The sequence below is a fragment of the Pleurodeles waltl genome, chromosome 6, assembly GCF_031143425.1.
Source record: "Pleurodeles waltl isolate 20211129_DDA chromosome 6, aPleWal1.hap1.20221129, whole genome shotgun sequence".
NCBI classification, from domain to species: Eukaryota; Metazoa; Chordata; class Amphibia; order Caudata; family Salamandridae; genus Pleurodeles; species Pleurodeles waltl.
This window is the reverse complement of record NC_090445.1, coordinates 1,133,106,724-1,133,130,998: the sequence shown is the minus strand read 5'-3', so window position 1 is coordinate 1,133,130,998 and position 24,275 is coordinate 1,133,106,724.

Here is a 24,275-nt window from a genome sequence, read left to right as displayed (position 1 = left end):
AAATTCCTACCACCCAGCATTGTCTCATCTATACTGATAAAAATTCTGCTGCACTTGTCGGCCTAAAAATGTTTTTTTCTCAAACCGCCCTTTTGGACCCGCTTTGGTTCCCCTTCAATTTCAACATGTTTGTGGCTCTTCCCTGTCACAAGCACTTGGCCCACCTACACAAGTGAGGTACCATTTTTATCGGGAGACTTGGGGGAACACTGGGTGGAAGGAAATTTGTGGCTCCTCTCAGATTCCAGAACTTTTTGTCACCGAAATGTGAGGAAAAAGTGCTTTTTTGGCCAAATTGTGAGGTTTGCAAAGGATTCTGGGTAACAGAACCTGGTGAGAGCTCCAAAAGTCACCCCATCTTGGATTCCCCTAGGTGTCTAGTTTTCAAAAATGCACAGGTTTGGTAGGTTTTCCTAGGTGCCGGCTGAGCTAGAGACCAAAATCCACAGCTAGGCACTTTGCAAAAAACAGGTCTGTTTTCTTTGGGAAAATGTGATGTGTCCACGTTGTGTTTTGGGGCATATCCTGTTGCGGGCATTAGGCCTACCCACACAAGTGAACTACCATTTTTATCGGGAGACTTGGGGGAAAGCTGGGTGGAAGGAAATGTATGGCCCCTCTCAGATTCCAGAAGTTTCTGTCACCGAAATGTGAGAAAAACTTGTTTTTTGGCCAAATTTTGAGGTTTGCAAAGGATTCTGGGTAACAGAACCTGGTCAGAGCCCCACAAGTCACCCCATCTTGAATTCCCCTAGGTGTCTAGGTTTCAGAAATGTGCAGGTTTGCTAGGTTTCCCCAGGTGCTGGCTGTGCTTGAGGCCAAAATCGACAGCTAGGCACTTTGTAAAAAGCAGCTCTGTTTTCTTTCTGAAAATGTGATGAGTCCACGTTGTGTTTTGGGGCATTTCCTGTCCCGGCCGCTAGGCCTACCCACACAAGTGAGGTACCATTTTTATCGGGAGACTTGGGGGAACGCTGGGTGGAAGGAAATTTGTGGCTCTTCTCATATTCTAGAACTTTCTTTCACCGAAATAACAGGGAAAAGTGTTTTTTGTCCAAATTTTGAGGTTTGCAAAGGAGTCTGGGTAACAGAACCTGGTCAGAGCTCCACATGTCACCCCATCTTAGATTCCCCTAGGTGTCTAGTTTTCAAAAATGCACAGGTTTGCTAGGTTTCCCCAGGTGCCGGCTGGGCTAGAGACCAAAATCCACAGGTTGGCACTTTGTAAAAATCAGCTCTGTTTTCTTTCTGAAAATGTGATGTGTCCATTTTGTGTTTCCTGTCGCGGGCGCTAGGCCTACCCACGCAAGTGAGGTACCATTTTCATCGGGAGACTTGGGGGAACACAGAATAGCAAAACAAGTGTTATTGCCCCTTGTCTTTCTCTACATTTTTTCCTTCCAAATGTAAGACAGTGTGTAAAAAGACATCTATCTGAGAAATGCCTTGTAATTCATATGCTAGTATGGGGACCCCAGAATTCAGAGATGTGCAAATAACCACTGCTTCTCAACACCTTATTTTATGGCCATTTGGAAAATACAAAGGTTTTCTTGATACCTATTTTTCACTTTTTATATTTCAGCAAATGAATTGCTGTATACCCGGTATAGAATGAAAACCCATGGTAAGGTTCAGCTCATTTATTGGCTCTGGGTACCTAGGGTTCTTGATGAACCTACAAGCCCTATATATGCCGCAACCAGAAGAGTCCAGCTGACGTAACGGTATATTGCTTTCAAAAATCTGACATCGCAGGAAAAAGTTACACAGTAAAACGTGGAGAAAAATGGCTGTTTTTTTCACCTCAATTTCAATATTTTTTTATTTCAGCTGTTATTTTCTGTAGGAAACCCTTATAGGATCTATACAAATTACCCCTTGTTGAACTCAGAATTTAGTCTACTTTTCAGAAATGTTTAGCTTTCTGGGATCCAGCATTGGTTTCACACCCATTTCGGTCACTAACTGGAAGGAGGCTGAAAGCACAAAAAATAGTAAAAATGGGGATGTCCCAGTAAAATGTCAAAATTGTGTTTAAAAATGGGGTTTTGTGATTCAAGTCTGCCTGATCCTGAAAGCTGGGAAGATGGTGATTTTAGCACCGCAAACCCTTTGTTGATGCCATTTTCAAGGGAAAAAACACATGTCTTATTCTGCAGCCCTTTTATCCCATTTTTTTTTAAAAACTAAATTTTTGCTGTATTTTGGCTAATTTCTTGGTCTCCTTCAGGGGAACCCACAAAGTCTGGGTACCTCTAGAATCCCTAGGATGTTGGAAAAAAAGGACACAAATTTGGCATGGGTAGTTTATGTGAAGAAAAAGTTATGAGAGCCTAAGTGTGAACTGCCCCAAATAGCCAAAAAAAGGCTTGTCACAGGAGGGGAAAAGGCCTGGCAGCGAAGGGGTTAATATGTAGGGAGGAGAATGGATCCACAAAATGGAGGTCTCTGTCAGTCGGGGACTTCCGGCCCCTGACACACAAGGGATCTGTATCTGGGGGCCGCGGGTCGTGCAACTTGCTTTTTCAGGGTCCCAAGGCATAGTGTGTGTTTGCCACCCCTCCAGCATGGCCGATTGCTTTCTGCAATGACAGGTCTGATGACGTACAGGGGCGCCAATGCCCCCAGTGCTTCTGCAACGCACACCTAAGGCCAACTGCTGCCCTCCATTTTAACTGCCAAGTCTGCCTTTACAAGTGCAAAACTGCCATAATTTGCAAACATGGCACACTTTTTAGCTTTATAATACATTAATGACGGACACTTTTATTTTGGTGCCAAGGCCCATTTTCTGTCCGAGGCCATCTCTGTTGGCGTAATGAGAATGCAATAAATTGAAGTCGCCATACTGCTGCCATAATTTAACTCGCCCACAACCCCGAAACTGAGTGCCAGTGTGTGAAAGGGCGATAAAGACTTCAACTCGGAGATAAAGACTTCAACTCGGAGCAGTCAGACTACTCCATCTTCTTGCTATGTTTAACCATGTGGATTGAACTGCTCTTAAGGAAATGTTCTGCTCTGTTCAGCAATTTGAGTTTTCTGATGCTCGGCGCCCTCATTTTAACCAGCTGATGAGTCATTAACTAATGTGCGTAGCCCACTCTCATTTAATAAACTGTCACGCTATTTTGAGCATTCCGCCGTTTATAGTCCTTAAACTGGCCATCGTTCAATAACTGCATTGCAATTTCATGTATATACTGCTTAATACCCCCTGCCGATGCATCGTAGCGTTTTGCTGTGAGGAGCGCGCTATTGTATCCATCTCAGCTTGTCTGCCCACAAATAAATCACTATTTATACTTTTTTAGGGCCTCATTTGCGTCATTTTTTGACGCAAATTCGGCGCAAACTTGCAATTGTATTTTGTAATTTGCGCCGCTTTAGCATCAAAAAGCGGCGCAAATGTGGCGCTAAAAAAGTATAAATATGGGCCCTGGTTTATCTGAAAAGCGCATAGCTGAGGAGAGACATCCCACCAATTAAAAATAAGAGAGAGCTTGGTTGAAATAAATTAAACCAGTGGGCTTCGGCTGCATCCGTTTTCTTTCATGAAAACGATGTTCTCCTCTGATTCGTGTGCCGTGGTTAGGCCTAATAGCAGGCGCGTGCTAATTCAAGCTGTAATTATCCCCCTGGGAAACTCTGTCTGACTGTACTTTTCATCTTCGCTGTTGACACGCAAACCTCTTATTTCGACTGCTTTATTTTGATCACCATAATAAATAAAGTAATATGGGAGGCCATGAATGAGGACAAAACAATTACGAACAATCTGCCAGAGTTAGGGAGGTCTTGAAGGATGGCATTGTAAAAAAGAATTGTGGGAGAAAACTCACAGTAGGAACCATTCTAAAATCACAAAACAATTTCCAGGTTCTTTGAACTTGATTCTTGGATGACTAGCAATCTTCCTGCACATTATTCTTTATCTTGGTATCCACAAACGCAGGCGGGATACCACTCCACCAGGTCACAAGCGGTCGGTGTTCCTGCGCTCAAAATTACAGGGTAATACCCGACCCAGTCCTACCTGGTGCACTTCCACATCGTGTAAAACCCACTCACCTACTGACAGGGGCTGGGGGCAGATGCTGGATCTGTCACCCTGAACAGGAGTGTGCTGATTTCATGTGATTTGCTTTTGCGTAATTCCGCAGTTTCAGCAAAAATATCCAAAACTACACATAGTTATTGTTAGACCTGGCATTCCTCACGTGGGTTCCCCTGCCTTTTTGCCTCTGCTTCCTGTATTTTTGATTGTGTGATGGACTTCGATGGGACTCTAGGCACTTTATCACTGCTGTCCAGTGCCAAAGTGCAAGTGCTTCCTGTGTAAATTGTGATTATGATTTGGTTATTCCTGACTAGCATATTTGATCAACTAGTAAGTCCCTAGTAAAGTGCACTAGCGATGCCCAGGACATGTAAATCAAATGCCACCAGTGGGCCTGCAGCACTGATTGTGCCATCCACATGAATAGCCCTCTAAACATGTCTTAGCCCTGCCACTGCAGTGTCTGTGAGTGCTGTCTTGCACTGCCAATTTGACCTAGCAAGTGCACCTACTTGCCAGGCCCAAACCGTCCCTTTTACTACATGTAAGTCACCCCTATAGTAGGCCCTAGGTAGCCCCATGAGCAGGGTGCAGTTTATTTAAACGTAGGACATGTATTGTGTGTTTTACATGTCTTGATGGCGGAATACTGCCAAGTTCTGTTTTCACTATTGCAAGGCCTATCTCTCCCATAGGTTAACATGGCGGTTGCCTTTATATGTTTTTTAAGTGCAGGTTCCTATTGGGAGCAGCTAGAGATGTGGAGTTTGGGGTCTCTGAACTCACAATTTAAAAATACATCTTTTGGTTGAGTTGGTTTTTACATTGTCTGTTTGAAAATGGCACTTTTAGAAAGTGAGCCTTCTCTTGCTTAATTCTGTGCCTCTGCCGGCCATCAAAGACATAATCTGCCAGTGCCTGGGCTCTCTTGCTGACACCCCTACGCTGCCAAGTGGTGCCACATCCAATCCCTGGGCCCTTGAAAGGAGATACTGGTGAACCTAAGGTAATAATCCATGCACCAGAGGCGAGCAGCACAAAAATCCACGCGTTGCCTGCACTGCGGCTTAAAAATGGACACATCACCGGTAAAATCGACGCATCGCCAGCTCAGCATGGATTCATCGCTGTCATGCATCCAGATTTTCCATGCATCGTCCCTGGGCGTCAAAGCCTGCAACATCACCGCATGACCTGAGGCTGCTTGTCTGGAAATCAGTGCATCTCTTCCCTGCGAGGAAAGAATCAATAGATCGCTTACCTGGCAGAGAAAGAGTCGATTCAAGGCCTCACTTGCGAGTAAGGAATCATCTCATCGCTTGCCTTTCTGATGCACTCTTGCCTGTGCGGCTTTATTTTTGATGCATACGAGGTACTTTGTGCTAAAACAATGCATCCATTGATTTCTATGGATTAAGACTCTTTTTACTTTAAAAATACATATCTTTGCATGTGTATGTTGGAATTTTGTTGTTTTGGTCTTGATTTAGATAAATATTAGCTATTTTTCTAAACTGATGTGGTGTCCTTTTGTGGTGTTTTCACTGTGTTACTGTGTGTGTTGGTACGAATAATTCACACATTGCCTCTGAGAGAAGCCTGACTGCTTGTGCCAAGCTACCAAGGGGGTGAGGCGGGGTTATCCTAGGTGTGTACCTCCCTACCCTGACTAGAGATAGGGTTCCTGCTTGGATTGAGTGCAAACTGATTGCCAACCAGAGACCCCATTACTAACAGTTAAGCAAAATGCAAATCAGTCATTGAGAGTTATGTTAGCTCGATATGGATCGGCTAGTCAATTTTCAACACACGATTGCATTTTGGCAAAAAAAAGTGTGAAAACAAAAGCACAGCAAACCGCATCCACTCTTGCTCTTTTGTTCCTGTGCATTTGTAATACATTTGTGTCTTTGGTACATTTCATCACAAATTACCTGCAGTTTCTTAATGGAATAATTTTGGGAATTTCATGTAACAAATATAATGTGAAATTCCCAACTGCAAGAATTATGCCACTGGAATTTTAATTTTGCCCAGGCCGCCCTGACCCATCTTTAGGTTGAAGTTAGGCAGTGCATGCGCTGCCTCTCCGAGACAATCTGTAATCAGTATGATTGTTGACAGTCCGCCTATGGGCTTTTGATTGGTAACTTCAATTGGCTTTAAAAAACTCTTCCTCTGTAGTGGCTAATCTGTGTTTTAGTCCCTCCTTTTAGTTGTTTGGTAACGCCCAGAGCAGTGCCTACCTACCGCTAAGTTTCCACCAGTGGGTTGAAGTGTTTGGTCTAGGAACTACATTTTTCGTTTGTTTCTGGAGGTGGCATTGGAAGGTTATCTGGTCACACAGTTGCTTCCCCTGCCTTTCGATTTCAAGCGCATTGAAAACAGGTGTGTAAAGAGTGAGATTGAAAACAAGCCTGTAAATCTTGTTTAGGCTAGCCTTGTGTTCGGAATGTTGGCTTCAGCAACGATTGCTAGTGCTTTTTTACTTTGACAACATTTGATCAGCATGGCACGCTACGCTTTATCTTTAAGCATGGCAGCCGCGCCTTTCTTTTATTCTGCACAGCGCTGCTCGCCCACTTCTATTTTTATGGTCGAGCCTGCGTAGCATGCGCTCGCGCATGTGTATCGCAGCAAGACACTTTAGTATTTAGAAAAGGGCTCGGAGCCCTGTCAACTTCACGTCAGTGTTTTTTATTGGTTCGTGGGCTTGCCTAATAAAATCTGCTTGCTTTCATTAGTCGAAGGCACATATACGTCATGCCTTTTCCGGTAGCTAGCCCTCCTCGAGCGCAGCGACCAAGTACAGAAAACATGCGAGTCTCGCTGTTTTCCATCGGGCTCATGGACTTCTTTTTCTCTAATATACAAGCGCGATCTTGCTTGACAGAAGTCGAGCGCTTTACATAGTTAATTTCACTTTTTCGGGTTATGTACATAAATGCACTTTTGCCCGATAGGTGAAAAGTCGGGTTAGGAGTTTACAACGCGATCAGCTCTAACATGAGCTAACGCGAGACCCGTTGCATTGTAAATGCTTGTTCTCTATTCCCTCAGCTTTTCACACATGTGATCCTTTATCTTGTGGACTAAGCTGTGAGTGTTCAGTTTGATTCTGCTCCGTCGTTCCCCTGTTGCTGCTTCCTCTTGGGCTCTGCAGGCATGTTCATTAGAGGAGCGGGCGGGGTAGAGCCGGGGCCTCTGTGCATGCTTGTTCAGATCGGTTTCCTTTCCTCTCTGAGATCCCATGCAGTTACCTTGTAAAGCTCGAAGCACTAACTGCTCCATTATATTTTGTTGTTTAAAAAAACACAGGCATCAGTCTCCCTAAGCGCTTTACCTATGGATGCAGGAAAATTCAGGGCCAAACATAGCGTGCAGTTCCCAGAGGCCACTCTGCACCTCCCGCTCCGTTGCTGCCTCTCGGCTCTGAAAGGCTTGCTCATTGGAGGAGGAGGAGGCAGGGTGGAGTTGGGGCCTCTCTGCAGGCTTGTTACCCCTGGATACCTTCATGATGCCCATGGTGCTTTAACTGATGTGATGCCACTGATGCTGCAAGTGTTAATGTTACTGACGCCAGGTATTGCATTTGGCAAAAATTTGGAAGCAATCATTTTTTCCACTTCCATGGGGGGTGGGGCTTCAGCACCAGGACTGTTTGCTGTGCCAATTGCGTCTGCTCTTTCTGCTTCCAATCTTTCCTTAGTATGTGATTTTTCACCTACCACTGCTCAGCTCTTACAAATCAGCAAAATGTGGACAAATGGCTACATTTATTTCTAGTTTTCATCTGCATGCCTCCCCTCACCCAGGAAGCCCCCATGTAATGTGATGCACCCTGTTTTTATTTGCATCCATCACTTCCTAGTGCCTGCGCCTTTAAATCTTGTTTTTTCTTGGGCTCTTTCATAGTAAGCGCTAGAGTTACCCAATCTGATTTATTTGCTTGATGGCATTGGAGGAGAAAAAAGGACGGAACTGGTTCCCATAGAATTTGAACCTGTAGTCTGTGTATGGCTTTCATAGATATGCAGCGCAATTTCAGTGCCGAGCCCACTTAGGTGTCTTTCTAGGCAGCTGTAACAAACAATGACCTCTCAATCCCAAATTCTCTTTCTGTCTTGGACCCAACATGTCCATTTTTATGAAGGTTCAGTGTGTGCAACGTGTCTCTGACTACCCACTCCTATAGACTTATCTGATGGATGTTGGGAAGAATGGGAAGGTTTTCTCCCATACTATGCCGGATTAATTGCAAACTATTAGACATTGGGTCTCTAGTTGACAGAGGTATACACCCTTGTCCAAAGAGGGACCACAATCCTAATCAGGGTAAGTCACACACAACCCAAATTATCCTGTGCCCACCCTCTAGTAGCTTGGCACTGAGCAGTCAGGCTTAACTTAGAAGGCATTGTGTAAAGTATTTATGCAATAAATCATGCAATAAAACAGTGAAAACACCACAAAGATACACCACACAGGTTTAGAAACATATAAGATATTTATCTGATTAAATTTAGGTAAAAGTGATCAAGTTTCAATAAGCACAAGTTGAAATATCACTTTTGTAATATTAAGAAGAGTCTCAAATCTTTAACAATCAACAATTGTCTCTTGTGTGCACAAAGTACCTGGTTTGTGTCAAAATTACACCCACGGAGACTGGAGAGGAGGAGATGCGTGGAGCAAAGGAAGGTGTGTGTCGGATTTCTGGAACCGGCACAGACGATGTGTTGTTTCTTCCCACGATGCAAGGGCTTTGCGTTGATTTTCGGCGCAGTCTTGGATCCTCACTGCAATGCGGGGTCTTTTGATGCCCAGGGACGATGCATGTGTGCGGATGAAGTCACAAGTGCTGCGTCGATCCGGTGGGTGATGCGTCAGAGCTTCTGTCGCACGGCAGGTGCTGCCTCGATTCTTCACTTAGGAAGTCGGGCTGCGTCGTTCCGGCTCGGCTGTGCGATGATGTGGCATGGCTGTGCATAGAAGTTTCAGTTACAATGCAGGCCCTTCGTCGATCTCCACTCGGGAAGTCAGGCTGCGTTGTTAAGGGTTTGGAGATGCAGTGATTTTCTCCTCACTAGGCAGGCTGTACGTCGTTTCTGGCAGGCTGTGTGTCAATTTTCGCTGCACAAGGAGTTTCCTTGAAGAGAGAAAGTCTTTTTGGCCCTGAAACTTCAGAAACAGGAGGAAGCTAAATCCAAGCCCTTGGAGAGCACTTCTCAGCAAAGTCAGAGACCAGCAAAGCAGCAGGGCAACAGCAAGGTAGCAGTCCTTCACAGCAAAGCAGTCTAGGTGAGTCCTTTGGGCAGCCAGGCAGCTCCTCTTGACAGGTTGCAGGCTCTGGCCCAGAAGTGTCTGATTTGGTGGGATCCACAACCCAGTTTATATTCCCCAAAATGCCTTTGAAGTGGGGGAGACTTCATAGAGTGGTTTTCAAGTGCACAACTTCCCCTTTCAGTACAGGTCTGTCTGCCAGGGTCCCAGCAGGGAGTTTGGCAGTCCATTGTGTGAGGGCAGGCCACTAGCCTTTGAAATGGAAGTGTCAGGCCCTCCAGCCTTCCAGGCCAGGAAGACCCATTCAATATGCAGATGAGTGCAGGTGTGACTGAGTATCCTGTGTTTATGGTTGTCTGGGTGAAATGCACAAGGGAACTGTCAACCAGCCCAACCCATACATGTATGGGAGATAGGCTGCAAGGCACAGATGGATTTTAAGTGCAGAGAGATGCTCACTGTCTAAAAGTGCCATTTCTAAAATAGTAATCTAATATCCAACCTCACCAATAAGCAGGATTTGCTATTACATTCTGGCCATACTAAACATGACCTGTTTACCCTTTTCTGATCAGAATCTACCACTCAAACAGTATATGAGGGTAGCCCTAATGTTAGCCTAGGAAAGGAGCAGGCCTCACAGTAGTGGAAAACAAATTTAAGAGTTTTCCACTACCTGGACAAATATACAGGTATATGTCCTGCCTTTTACTTGCACTGCACCCTGCCTTATGGGTTACCTAGGGCCTAGCTTAGGGGTGACATTGGTAGAAAAAGGGGAGTTAAAGGCTTGGCAAGTACGTTTAAATGCCAAGTCAAAGTGGCAGTAAACTGCACACACAGGCCTTGCAATGGCAGGCCTGAGACATGGTTAAGGGGCTACTTATTTGGGTGACACAACCAGTGCTGCAAGCCCACTAGTATCATTCAATCTATGGGCCCTGGGCACATGTAGTGCACTTTACTAGGGACTTACAAGTAGATCAAATATGCCAATTGGGTTTGAACCAATGTTACCATGGTTTAAGGGAGAGAGCATATGCACTTCAGCACTGATTAGCAGTGGTAAAGTGTGCAGAGTCCTAAAACCAACAACAAAAGTGCCAGAATATTGGAGGGAGGCAGGCAGAAAGTTGGGGGATGACCACCCTAACACTGTCAGGTCTAACACAGTGTGCCCCTATCCCTTTCCAGCTACTTGTTACTTGCCCCTCCCATCCTTGTGGCCCACTGTTATCAACCTACAGAAAAGAGACCCCACCACCCACCGGCCAGAGTTCTTAATTTACATGAAGGGACATATTCCCCAGGTTTTGTCCCAGTGTCTGAAAAGGGAGTCCCTGGGCTGTCAAGGGGTCTCATTGTCCTTTTGACATCATCTGTCAAAGGGTCACATCATCACGCTTGGCTGGAGATAGGACCACGCATCCTGGAGTGTTGAGTGTTACATGTGCTACATGAATGCCCCCATTGATCCCAAGATGGTGGAAAGACCACCTTCCGCCTGCATTCACCCTCCTTTGTCCAGGGGCCTGCAGTGGCCGCATGGGGGAGGCTGGGCCAGGGGTGCTGACATACTCCTCTTACAGTTTGTTTTTGTGTTGTGTACACCTGTTCACATAAATGTCAATGTGCTTCGAATAGGCACGGCAGGGGGTTTCTCAAATTTTCAACCCTCTTCAGCTCTTCTATCCAATATTCTTAGCATGAACACATATTACTCTTTTCTCCTGAATTAGTTTGCAGTTAATCTTGTGCAGTCTTTGTGCTACAATCTCATGTCTGATGTAACACACGTCCGCTCCCCTAGCCTGAGTCTCCCTCGCACACACACTGTGACCCACACCTCTGCAGCCTTTACCCTGTTTGACAAACATAATCTGCCCTATAGTTGGGTACAGCATCAGAACATTGTGTCAAGGTGTCACACAATGCCACAACACACAAATCCATGCCGTATAAATCCACTGCACACAACACATTTTAACATCTCATAATAACATGCCACACAATTCAACTGCACACACCTCCGCGCCACATCATTCCATTCCATGCTACATAATTACAAACCAATAATATAAACTCCTCATAATTCAACTCCACTCCATGCCATTGGATCCCACTTCATTTAATACCACTATGCCACATAATTAAGCTCTGAAACAAACAATATAATTACACTCAAAACACAATTCAACTCCAGATAATTTCACTACACATAATAACATTCCAACCTACATTTCCCCTCACAAACTTACACTCCACAAATCTCCACAAAATTCCAAAACACATAATTACACTCCACAAAACAATTTCAAATTTGAAACATGCCACATAATTCCACACTTTATAATACTACTCAACACCATGCCACATAATACCACTCCAGATCACCCCATATAATTCCACACAATACCACACAATTCAATGCCACACAATTTAGCACCACACAAAATAATTACACACCACAAAATACCACTCAGCGCCACAATATTACACTCCACATAATTACACTCTACTCAACACAACATAAAAACACCCAATATAAATGTGATTTATGCCACATACCAGCAATTCACAGAAAGGCACTATACACCATGACACATAATTCCAATAAGCATAATTTCACTCAACGCCACACTATTCCATGCCACACAATTGAACTCCACACATTTGCAAAATACACCACATAATTCCACACCAAACTACATATTTCAACTACACAGCACAATTCCACAACACTCCACATATACCTCCAATATACAGCAGAGACTTCAACTGCATGCACACCACATAATTCAACTCCACAACATTCCACTCCACAACACACAATACCGTTCCACATTATTATCTCCATAGCACTCAATCTAATTGTACATTATTCCACAACAGTTAATTCCATTTAAATATTATCCACATAATTCTACAGCAGACTATGCCACATATTTCCACTATATAACTCCACACCACACCACACAATCCCACATCACACAATTCTACAGCAAACAGTTGTTATACAACCCATCCCAACATCGGACTTCCACTATCAATGTCATCTCTCCCCCCACACACACTGCCTGTCTCATATCCCCCTCACACTCCCACTACTCCCTCTCATAGCACAATTCCACTGTCCCCTTTCTCCCTCCCTCACACTCCCTATCTCCTCTGTATACTGCCTGCTCACACATGCTCCCTTCCTGTACCTCCTCGCACTGTGCACTGGTCCACCTCTAGCCTCCATCCTTCCCCTCTGGGTGCACCTACCACTCATCCCTCTCTTTCTCTCACCTTTCTCTCGCTCTTTCACCCACTCTTCCCGCCTCTCTCTTATTGGTTCACTTAAGGTCTTTGAGCACAGTTTATTTCCCTTGCTTTTTCAAGATTTTCATCCGTCCAGCCCATGCTCTCCTCCTCTTCTTGGGGTGTCTTCTGTGTACACAGGTGCACCATCTTTATGCATCTGTGGCCTGCCCTCCTCTTCTTTATCTCTTTCTCACACACTCATTCTGCTTCTCTGTCTGGACTCATTTAGCACTTTGTGCACCTATCCCTCTCTATCTTCCTTTCTATATATTCTGTACAGCTCTCACTTCTATCTATTTACCACGGCATATAGGCAGTCATTACAACATTGGCGGTAAAAGCCGCTTACTGCCGTGTAGAAGACCGCCAACACACAGCGGCGGAATTCCGCCACAGCTATTATGACCCACATCTCGGAATCCGACAAAAGTCAGACACCCACACAAGTCTACCACACCAAAGGTCAGTGATAAACTGGCGAAAACAAATCCTCCCCCATCACGCCAACAGAAATACGCCCACACTATCACGACACACGAATCCACGCGGTGGTCTTTCAACCGCGGTATTCCATTGGCGGTACACACCGCCGCACTCAAAATACACACACACATACAAAACACAGCCACATTGGACAATTCGAAATACACACACCTGATACACATACACACACCACTCCCACACACCCATTAAAATATAAAACACACACCCACATCACCCACAAACCCCTACGACCAGTATTACAGAGAGAAGGCCAGAGAGAGACACCACCATCCACAAACTAGCATCCACAGGCACACAACACCATCACCCACCCAACTTTCACGCACAAAACACCACACACCACTACATATCACCACACTTATCACCCCACACACCACCCCAAACATCACCTACACCGCCCCATGGCACGGCAAAGACACCTCAGGTTCTCGGAGGAGGAGCTCAGGGTCATGGTGGAGGAAATCGTCCGGGTAGAGCCACAGCTATTTGGAGCACAGGTGCAGCACATCTCAGTTGCAAGGAAGATGGAGCTATGGCGAAGAATAGTCGACAGGGTCAACGCAGTGGGACAACACCCAAGAAATCGGGAGGACATCAGGAAGAGGTGGAACGACCTACGGGAGAAGGTGCGTTCCGTGGTCTCAAGACACCACCAGGCGGTTCAGCGGACTGGCGGCGGACCCCCACCTCCTCACCCACAACTAACAACATGGGAGGAGCAGGTCTTGGCGATTCTGCATCCTGAGTGCCTCGCAGGAGTCGGTGGAGGAATGGACTCAGGTAAGTCAAAACTTTAACTACCATATCCACCACCCTACCTGCATGCTATCACATACCCCCACCCTCGCCCCCACCCCTATCACTCCAACTCCTCACAAATGTATAAATATCACAAACCACCCATCCCAACACCACGCCCTGCATGCAACACCAACGCATGGACACCCATCACTAAAGCATGCCCACTGCACATACCCATACACCCCCCTAAACCATCAACACACAAGCCCCCACACAGGAATCTCAGCACTGTGGTACACGCTCACCCACCCATTTCACACCATGACACACACAGATGCAATAATCACGCTCTTCCACCCCTGCAGGACCACTACCCAACGTCACCAGACAGGAGGGTCCAGACATCTCCACTCCACCCACAGAAAAGGCCCAGAGTGATGACAGCACCTCTGTTCACCTGGATCTAGATGACCAGCCCTGACCATTGTGGGCCTCGGGACAGTTGGTTCCCCTCACACAGGCACAGGCCACCACAGACCTGCCCCCCTCTGGTAACACCAGCACAGCACCCACCCAGCGGGCCCATACCTCCGTCCCCAGGACCCGTCAATCAGCTGTGTGTCCACCACTACAGGGAACCCAAGATAACCCACCACCCCAACAACAACAGGGACCTGGGGGCAGTGGCAGTGGGCACACGGTCCAGGGGACGGAGGCCCAGGAACACAGGGGAACTGGGAGGGCTGCTGTGCGACAGGAGGCGGACAGGCCAAGGGAACCCACTCTCCACAAGGCCCTCTCCTCCATTATGGGAGCATACCACCACTCCCAGGAGACGATGGCAACGGTCCTGGCCAAGTTTCAGGAGACCCAGCGCATGCAGGAGGAACAGTATTTGGGGTTCAGGGACGAACTCAGAACCATCAGCTCCGCCCTGGGCACCATCGTAGGGGTGCTGAAGGAAATACTCAACACCAGGATGGACACTGTGGCACTACAAGGGGCCCCTGACACTAGCATGGACGATGAACTGCCCACCACCTCCGCCGGCGCTAGTGGACCGGACGCCCTGCCACAGGACCACCACACCAGCACCCCACCCCCTGCAGAGGGAGAACCAGCCCGCAAATTGTCCCTGAGATCCAGGAAAAAGATAGAGCACGATGCCAAGACCCCCGCCAAGAAATGAGACCACCCTGATTGTCATCCCACTGTCCCACTTTGTCACCCTGTCCATATTGAAATTGCCCCATCTCCACTTCTTATGCCCATTTGGGCAATGCACCTGTGAGACTAATAGACTGGACTCTGCCATGGACACGCCTCCGCCATCACCCCTCACCATTTAACTTCCCCATCCAATATTTTGTATTTAAATAAACACACGTAAAGCACCAAAAGATCTGGAGTCTGTCTGCGATTTCGAAATAGTGTATTTGCAATTACAGTGACAAAATGTTCTTGAAATAGTAATGTCAACATACATATGTCACCCAGCTCTAGTCCATGAGGAATCTAAGCAGATGATACACGTTGGGACACACACCTGTGAAACCGTAAGGGAAAGTGACAACTCAGTGACCATACACTGGGTGAAGTCGACAGACAGGATAGAGGTAGAAGTGTAAAAGTACATGTAGTAGGCAGGAATGTAATCTCACCTGTGTTTCACTGGAAATATTGCTGGATGCTTCCTCCTCATCACTGTCCACAGGCTCCACAGCTGCCACAACACCGCCATCTGGACTATCCTCCTGCAGAAAAGGCACCTGTCGTCGCAAAGCCAAGTTGTGAAGCATACAGCAGGCCACGATGATCTGGCACACCTTCTTTGGTGAGTAGAATAGGGATCCACCTGTCATATGGAGGCACCGGACCCTTGCCTTCAGGAGGCCGAAGGTCCGCTCGATCACCCTCCTAGTTCACCCATGGGCATAATTGTAGCGTTCCTCTGCCCTTGTCCTGGGATTCCTCACTGGGGTCAGTAGCCATGACAGGTTTGGGTAACCAGAGTCACCTAATAGCCACACACGGTGCCTCTGGAGTTGGCCCATCACATAAGGGATGCTGCTATTCCGCATGATGCACTGAGCCAAGGAACATGGCATTCACATGGGAGATGTACTAGTCTGCCAAACATATCATCTGTACATTCATCGAATGATAACTCTTCCAGTTCCTGTACACTTGTTCACTCCTGCGGGGGGGTACCAATGCCACATGTGTCCCATCAATGGCACCTATGATGTTGGGGATATGTCCAAGGGAATAGAAGTCACCTTTCACTGTAGGCAAATCCTCCACCTGAGGGAAAACGATGTAGCTCCGCATGTGTTTCAGAAGGGCAGACAGCACTCTGGACAATACATTGGAAAACATAGGCTGGGACATCCCTGATGCCATGGCCACAGTTGTTTGAAATGACCCACTTGCAAGGAAATGGAACACTGATAGCACCTGAACTTGAGGGGGGATTCCTGTGGGATGGCGGATTGCTGACATCAGGTCTGGCTCCAACTGGGTACACAGTTCCTGGATTATGGCACGGTCAAACCTGTAGGTGATTATCAAATTTCTTTCCTCCATTGTCGACAGGTCCACCAGCGGTCGGTACACCGGAGGATTCCGCCATCTCCTCACAAGTCCCAGCAGACGGTGCCTATGAAGGACAACAGCGAGCACAGAGTCAAACAACTCTGAGGTATGTACCCACAGTTTACACAGAACACGAATCCTAATCCTAAATTTGCCTTGCATGAGTGTTGAGGCAAGGCCTAGGTATGTGTGACGCAGGTAAAAATAGAGCCATGTGGGCCCCTGAAATGGCGGCTGCCTGACCTGTAAAGTGGGATAATGGGATATGAGGTAACTGCGCTGGCGTTGTACACCGTTGCGGTAGGCGGTCAAAGACCGCGGCGCAATGCTGCATTGGTTAACATTGGACCTTATGGGTCCCAGGAGCCAATGACGATGTACGCTGGCGGTGATGGTACGCACCGCCGCGGATGTGACCGCCACGGACGTGACCGCCGTTTTCTATCTGTTGAATCACTCAATACCTGATCTTCGACAGGAGAGGACCTACACTGCAAGTGCTGTTGTGACCTCGGTCTGGAAGAGACAATGGCTCGTGCGTCTGGGGAAAGGGCCGCTGCCTTCACATCGGAGGAGTTGGAGAAGCTCGTTGATGGCGTCCTCCCCAGTACACGCTACTCTACGGTCCTCCAGACCAACAGGTAAGTACACAGGGAGCATGCTGTATGGGCTATGTCTGTGTGGAGAGGGCTGGTTGTAAGAAGGAAGGGGGCAGAGTTCTGAGTGCATGAAAGACGGTGGGTGCATGTGCCACATGGCAAGGGTAGGGATGGGGGCCACTCACTTTGACGGCGCAGTGGGTAATGACTTCTCTTCTTCCCCTGTACATTTCATGTAGGTCAGCACCCACCAGAAGAAGGATATTTGGCATGCCATCGCCAAGGACGTCCGGACCCTGGGGGTCCACCACAGACGGAGCACCCACTGCCGGAAAAGATGGGAGGACATTTGCCGCTGGAGCAAGAAGACGGCGGAGGCTCAGCTGGGGATGGCCTCCCAACGTGGGAGGGGTGTCCGTCGAACCATGACCCCCCTGATGTTCCGGATCCTGGCGGTGGCCTACCCGGAGTTGGATGGGTGCTTGAGGGCATCACAGCAGACACAAGGGGGTGAGTACACTCTCATTCAGCTGACTTAGCGCGCAGTGGAGGGGTCTGGGTGGGGAGGAGGGCTGTGGGTTTCCTAGGCCAGGGCGAGTTCCGTAGGTTAGGCCCCTTCGTAAGGCATGGCCCTGTGGCCCCCAACCCCACCTCTGTAGAGTGCCAACTACAGCTATTCATGAACCTGTGTCATCTATGTGTGCAGATGTCGTCCATAGCCTTGTAGGCCATTTCCCAGGAATTTCACTGTAGAGCCCAACAGCGCAACATAGTGCAGGGGGCTGCTGTGTCTGTCTTGTCCGCCAACGGTAGCGGTAAGCCATGCACTCAACATGTCTTTCTTCTGTTTCCCCCCTTTTTTTTGCGGTCTCCCTGTTCTTTTGTGCTTTAGCATCATCAGGCAGAAGAGCAGTGGCACCGGAGCACGAGGGAGCTGCATCCCACATGGCCATGGAGGGCCACACTACGGACTCTGAATACACCAGTGGGATGGAGGGCGAGGGGAGCACCACGGCGGGGACAGAAGCTGAAACCAGCAACACGGACTCGTCCTCCGATGGGAGCTCCCTTCTGGTGGCGGCAACATCTGTGCCCCCCACTACTACAGGTACAGCCGCCACCCCCCCTACCAGCACCGCCCTCCCAGCAGCCCCTCAGCGCGTGCCCCGTGCCCACTCACCCAGGAGGGTGGGCAGCACCTTTGCCCCAGGCACCTCAGCCCCTGCCCCTGTCGCCTCTGCTGCCCTCAGTGAGGAGGCCATTGACCTCCTCAGATCCCTCACTGTTGGGCAGTCTACCATTTTGAATGCCATCCAGGGTGTAGAAAGGGAGTTGCAACAAACAAATGCATTCCTGGAGGGCATTCATTCTGGTCAGGCTGCCCTTCATCGAACCTTTCAAACTCTGGCCTCAGCACTGGAGGCAGCCATTGTCCCTGTGTCTAGCCTCCCCCCTCCAACTTCCTCCACCCAGACCCAATCCCCTGTACCTCTGCCTATCCCAAGCACACCATCAGACCAGCCTGCACACACCTCACCACACAAGGGAAGCTCAGGCAAACATCAGCACCACACATCCCACAGGCACTCACGCAAGCATCACACACATACAGACACACCAACTTCCACTGCCTCCACTGTGTCCCCCTCCTCGTCGTCTCCCTCCTCCCTCCCAGTCTCGTCTACACTCACACCTGCATGCACTACAGCCACTACGTCCCGCACCAGCACACCCACCAGCACACCCCACTCACGTGCAGTCACCACCCCCACTAGCATTCACTCGTCCCCTGTGTCCTCTCCCAGCGTGTCTGTGACGCCCCCTCCCAAGATACACAAACGTAGGCACACACCCACCCAACAGCCATCCACCTCACAACAGCCTCCAGCGCATGCACCTGAACCCAAAGCCATGAAACGTACACCTCCTACAACCACCACCTCTTCCTCCACTCCCAAACCCCCTCCAGCTACCCGTCCCAGTGTCTCCAAACAACTTTTCCTGTCCACCCTCAATCTATTTCCCACCACCCCCCAATCCAACTCATAGGTCCCGATCTAGCACCTCAGCCACAAAATCAACGGGACCAGTGGTACCTGTTGTCACAGGTATGTGGAGTGCACCGGCCACCAGGACAGCCAGTGTGGCACGGAGCCAGAGCACAGCCAGTCCCCCCCCCCTGTGAAGCACCAGAAGTTGGCCAGTGCCCGGCGGGAGAGGGGGAAGACTCCAGCCACCCAAGCCGCTCACAGGGGTCCCGGGGGGAATGTGGACTCAGCTGTGACTCCTCCCAAGGTGGGGAAGGGGCAGAAGAAACCCGTAAAGTCTGGGAGGAGCAGCATGGTGGAGAGGACCGCCATCATCCCCGCTGGCCAGGAGGCCACCGCCAGCCCCATCCCCACTGGCCAGGAGGCCACCGCCAGCCCCATCATCGCTGCCCAGGAGGCCACCGCCAGCCCCATCCCCGCTGGCCAGGAGGGCCCCGCCAGCCTCAGCCCAGCTGCCCAGGAGGGCCCTGTCAGCCTCAGCCCAGCTGCCCAGGAGGGCCCCGCCAGCCATAGCCCAGCTGCCCAGGAGGGCCCTGTCAGCTACAGCCCAGCTGCCCAATGAAAGACCGCCAAGTCAAGCACCGCTGAACAGGGCAAGCACTGCTAAACAGAGAAAGGACCGCCAAGTCAGGCACAGCTGAACAGGGCAAGCACCACTGAACAGGGCAAGGACCGCCAAGTCAAGGACCGCTGAACAGGGCAAGCACCGCCAAGTCAGGCACCACTGAACAAGGCAAGCACCGCTGAACAGGGCAAGGACCGCCAAGTCAGGCACCGCTGAACAGGGCAAGGACTGCCAAGTCAAGGACCGCTGAACAGGGCAAAGACCGCCAAGTCAAGCACCGCTGAACAGGGCAAGCACCGCTGAACAGGGCAAGGACCGCCAAGTCAAGCACCGCTAAACAGGGCAAGGACCGCCAAGTCAAGGACCGCTGAACAGGGTAAGGACCGCCAAGTCAAGCACCGCTGAACAGGGCAAGCACCGCTGAAAAGGTCAAGGACCGCCAAGTCAAGCACCGCTGAACAGGGCAAGGACCGCCAAGTCAAGGACCGCTGAACAGGGCAAGGACCGCCAAGTCAAGCACCGCTGAACAAGGCAAGGACCGCCAAGTCAAGCACCGCTGAACAGGGCAAGCACCGCTGAACAGGGCAAGGACCGCCAAGTCAAGCACCGCTGAACAGGGCAAGGACCGCCAAGTCAAGGACCGCTGAACAGGGCAAGGACCGCCAAGTCAAGCACTGCTGAACAGGGCAAGCACTGCTGAACAGGGCAAGGACCGCCAAGTCAAGCACAGCTGAACAGGGCAAGGACCGCCAAGTCAAGGTCCGCTGAACCGGGCAAGGACCGGCAAGTGAAGCACCGCTGAACAGGGCAAGCACCGCTGAACAGGGCAAGGACCGCCAAGTCAAGCACCGCTGAACAGGGCAAGGACCACTAAACAGGGCAAGCACCGCCAAGTCAAGCACTGCTAGCCCATGAGCGGCAGGGGCACTGACGCAACAGGGACCGTCACAGGGTGAGTGATGCACTCTGGGCACCAGTCCCCTTCCAGAACCAGTGGAGAGATTCATCCACTACTTCTGTCCTGCACAGGATCAACGGGACCAGTGGTACCTGTTGTCACAGGTATGTGGAGTGCACCGGCCACCAGGACAGCCAGTGTGGCACGGAGCCAGAGCACAGCCAGTCCCCCCCCCTCTGTGAAGCACCAGAAGTTGGCCAGTGCCCGGCGGGAGAGGGGGAAGACTCCAGCCACCCAAGCCGCTCACAGGGGTCCCGGGGGGAATGTGGACTCAGCTGTGACTCCTCCCAAGGTGGGGAAGGGGCAGAAGAAACCCGTAAAGTCTGGGAGGAGCAGCATGGTGGAGAGGACCGCCATCATCCCCGCTGGCCAGGAGGCCACCGCCAGCCCCATCCCCACTGGCCAGGAGGCCACCGCCAGCCCCATCATCGCTGCCCAGGAGGCCACCGCCAGCCCCATCCCTGCTGGCCAGGAAGGCCCCGCCAGCCTCAGCCCAGCTGCCCAGGAGGGCCCCGTCAGCCTCAGCCCAGCAGCCCAGGAGGGCCCCGCCAGCCATAGCCCAGCTGCCCAGGAAAGACCGCCAAGTCAAGCACTGCTGAACAGGGCAAGCACTGCTGAACAGGGCAAGGACCGCCAAGTCAGGCACAGCTGAACAGGGCAAGCACCACTGAACAGGGCAAGGACCGCCAAGTCAAGGACCGCTGAACAGGGCAAGGACCGCTGAACAGGGCAAGCACCGCCAAGTCAGGCACCGCTGAACAGGGCAAGCACCGCTGAACAGGGCAAGGACCGCCAAGTCAGGCACCGCTGAACAGGGCAAGGACCGCCAAGTCAAGCACCGCTGAACAGGGCAAAGACCGCCAAGTCAAGCACTGCTGAACAGGGCAAGCACCGCTGAACAGGGGAAGGACCGCCAAGTCAAGCACCGCTAAACAGGGCAAGGACTGCCAAGTCAAGGACCGCTGAACAGGGCAAGGACCGCCAAGTCAAGCACCGCTGAACAGGGCAAGGACCGCCAAGTCAAGCACCGCTGAACAGGGCAAGGACCGCCAAGTCAAGCAGAGCTGAACAGGGCAAGGACCGCCAAGTCAAGGTCCGCTGAACCGGGCAAGGACCGCCAAGTCAAGCACCGCTGAACAGGGCAAGCACCGCTGAACAGGGCAAGGACCGCCAAGTCAAGCACCGCTAAACAGGGCAAGGACCGCCAAGTCAAGGACCGCTGAACAGGGCAAGGACCGCCAAGTCAAGCACCGCTGAACAGGGCAAGCACCGCTGAACAGGGCAAGGACCGCCAAGTCAAGCACAGCTGAACAGTGCAAGGACCGCCAAGTCAAGGTCCGCTGAACCGGGCAAGGACCGCCAAGTCAAGCACCGCTGAAAAGGGCAAGCACCGCTGAACAGGGCAAGGACCGCCAAGTCAAGCACCGCTGAACAGGGCAAGGACCGCCAAGTCGAGGACCGCTGAACAGGGCAAGGACCGCCAAGTCAAGCACTGCTGAACAGGGCAAGGACCGCCAAGTCAAGGACCGCTGAACAGGGCAAGGACCACTAAACAGGGCAAGCACCGCCAAGTCAAGCACCGCTAGCCCATGAGCGGCAGGGGCACTGACGCAACAGGGACCGTCAAAGGGTGAGTGATGCACTCTGGGCACCAGTCCCCTTCCAGAACCAGTGGAGAGATCCATCCACTACTTCTGTCCTGCACAGGATGAAGCACTCTGGGCACCAGTCCTCCTCCAGAACCAGTGGAGACATGCATCCACTACCTCAGTCCTTGGCAGGATGAAGCACTCTGGGCACCAGTCCCCCTCCAGAACCAGTGGAGACATGCATCCACTACCTCCGTCCTGCACAGGATGAAGCACTCTGGGCACCAGTCCCCCTCCAGAACCAGTGGAGACATGCATCCACTACCTCTGTCCTGCACAGGATGAAGCGCTCTGGGCACCAGTCCCCCTCCAGAACCAGTGGAGACTGTTATCCACTTGAGAGACTGTGGCTTTGCACTCCCCAGGATTGAACAGTGGGCAAACCACCCACTGTAGAGACTTGAGAGACTGTGGCTTTGCACTCCCCAGGATTGAACAGTGGGCAAACCACCCACTGTAGAGACTTGAGAGACTGTGGCTTTGCACTCCCCTGGATTGAACAGTGAGCAACCCACCCACTGTAGAGACTTGAGAGACTGTGGCTTTGCACTCCCCAGGATAATGCAGTGGGCAAACCACCCACTGTAGAGACTTGAGAGACTGTGGCTTAGCACTCCCCAGGATTGAACAGTGGCAACCCACTCACTGTAGAGACTTGAGAGACTGTGGCTTTGCACTCCCCAGGATTGAACAGTGGGCAACCCACCCACTGTAGAGACTTGAGAGACTGTGGCTTTGCACTCACCAGGATTGAACAGTGGGCAAACCGCCCACTGTAGAGACTTGAGAGACTGTGGCTTTGCACTCCCCAGGATACATCAATGGGAATGGAGCCCCCTCGTGGATCTTGCGTCGTGCACTCATCCGGCTGAGGTGCCCCCCCTTCCCTTCCCCTGAGGTGCCTGTTGTATTTCTATCTGATGCCCCAGCAGTGTTCTCTCTGTTTTGATCTGGTATTGTGTGTGGGCCTCGCCAATGCATTTTGGGCCCAGTGGTCCACAGACTATGAATGGTGCAATACCTGGTCTACTAATCGTGGTGTATATTTTGTTAATACTGTATATATGTATATTTTTGCATTCTGAATTTTGATATATTACAATGGTTACACTCATTTCCTTTTGTCTTTGCATTCTTCCGGGAGGTTTGGGGGGTGTAACTGTGATGTATAGATATCCATTGGTGCGTGTGTTGTAGTGGATGTGGGTGGGGATGGGGGTGTTGCGTGTGTGTGTCCCTGTTTTTTGCCTCCCCCTCCCCTGTGTCGTAGGTGCAGTACTCACGTGGTCTTCCCGCCGGCGTTGGTGCTCCTGGTACAGGAGCAGGAAGACTATTGCAGGAAAAATATGGAGTTCCGGCTCCATGGTGTCCTCCTTCCTCGTGGAGTGGGTAGAGGTGAGCGTTTTTCATTCGAAATGCCTGTTTCCGCCGTGTTTTTATCCGAAAAGGTGGCGGATTGGCCTGTCATAATAGTATGGGCGGTACATTGGCGGTTGGCGGTTGGAGTGTTAAAGTGGCTGTCTTTGTTGGTGGTTTCCGCCATGGCTGTAATTGCAAAAAATTTTACCGCCAGCCTGTTGGCGGTCTTACCGCCGCTTTCACACCATCCACCAGGGTTGTAATGAACCCCATAATTCCACTATACAAACACACTACACATCACCCAATTCCACCCCACACAATGCCACAACTAACAATTCCAGTTCAACCCACCTAATTCCACTCCAAATCACATACATCTACTCCACTCTAAAACAAAACACATGGGTAAAAGATATTGTAATTTACAATGGTAATAGCTCTTACTCTCACAAATGTGAGACCGATTGCATGGCAAATGTTTGTTTTACCAGTGGTAGATCATGTAGTCCTCCTCCTTGGCACCGAAGGATCTTCCCTGTCCCACAATGTGGCCCTACTAACAGTTACCACCTGCTCATAGCAGGAGGTAAAGTCTCTGAATT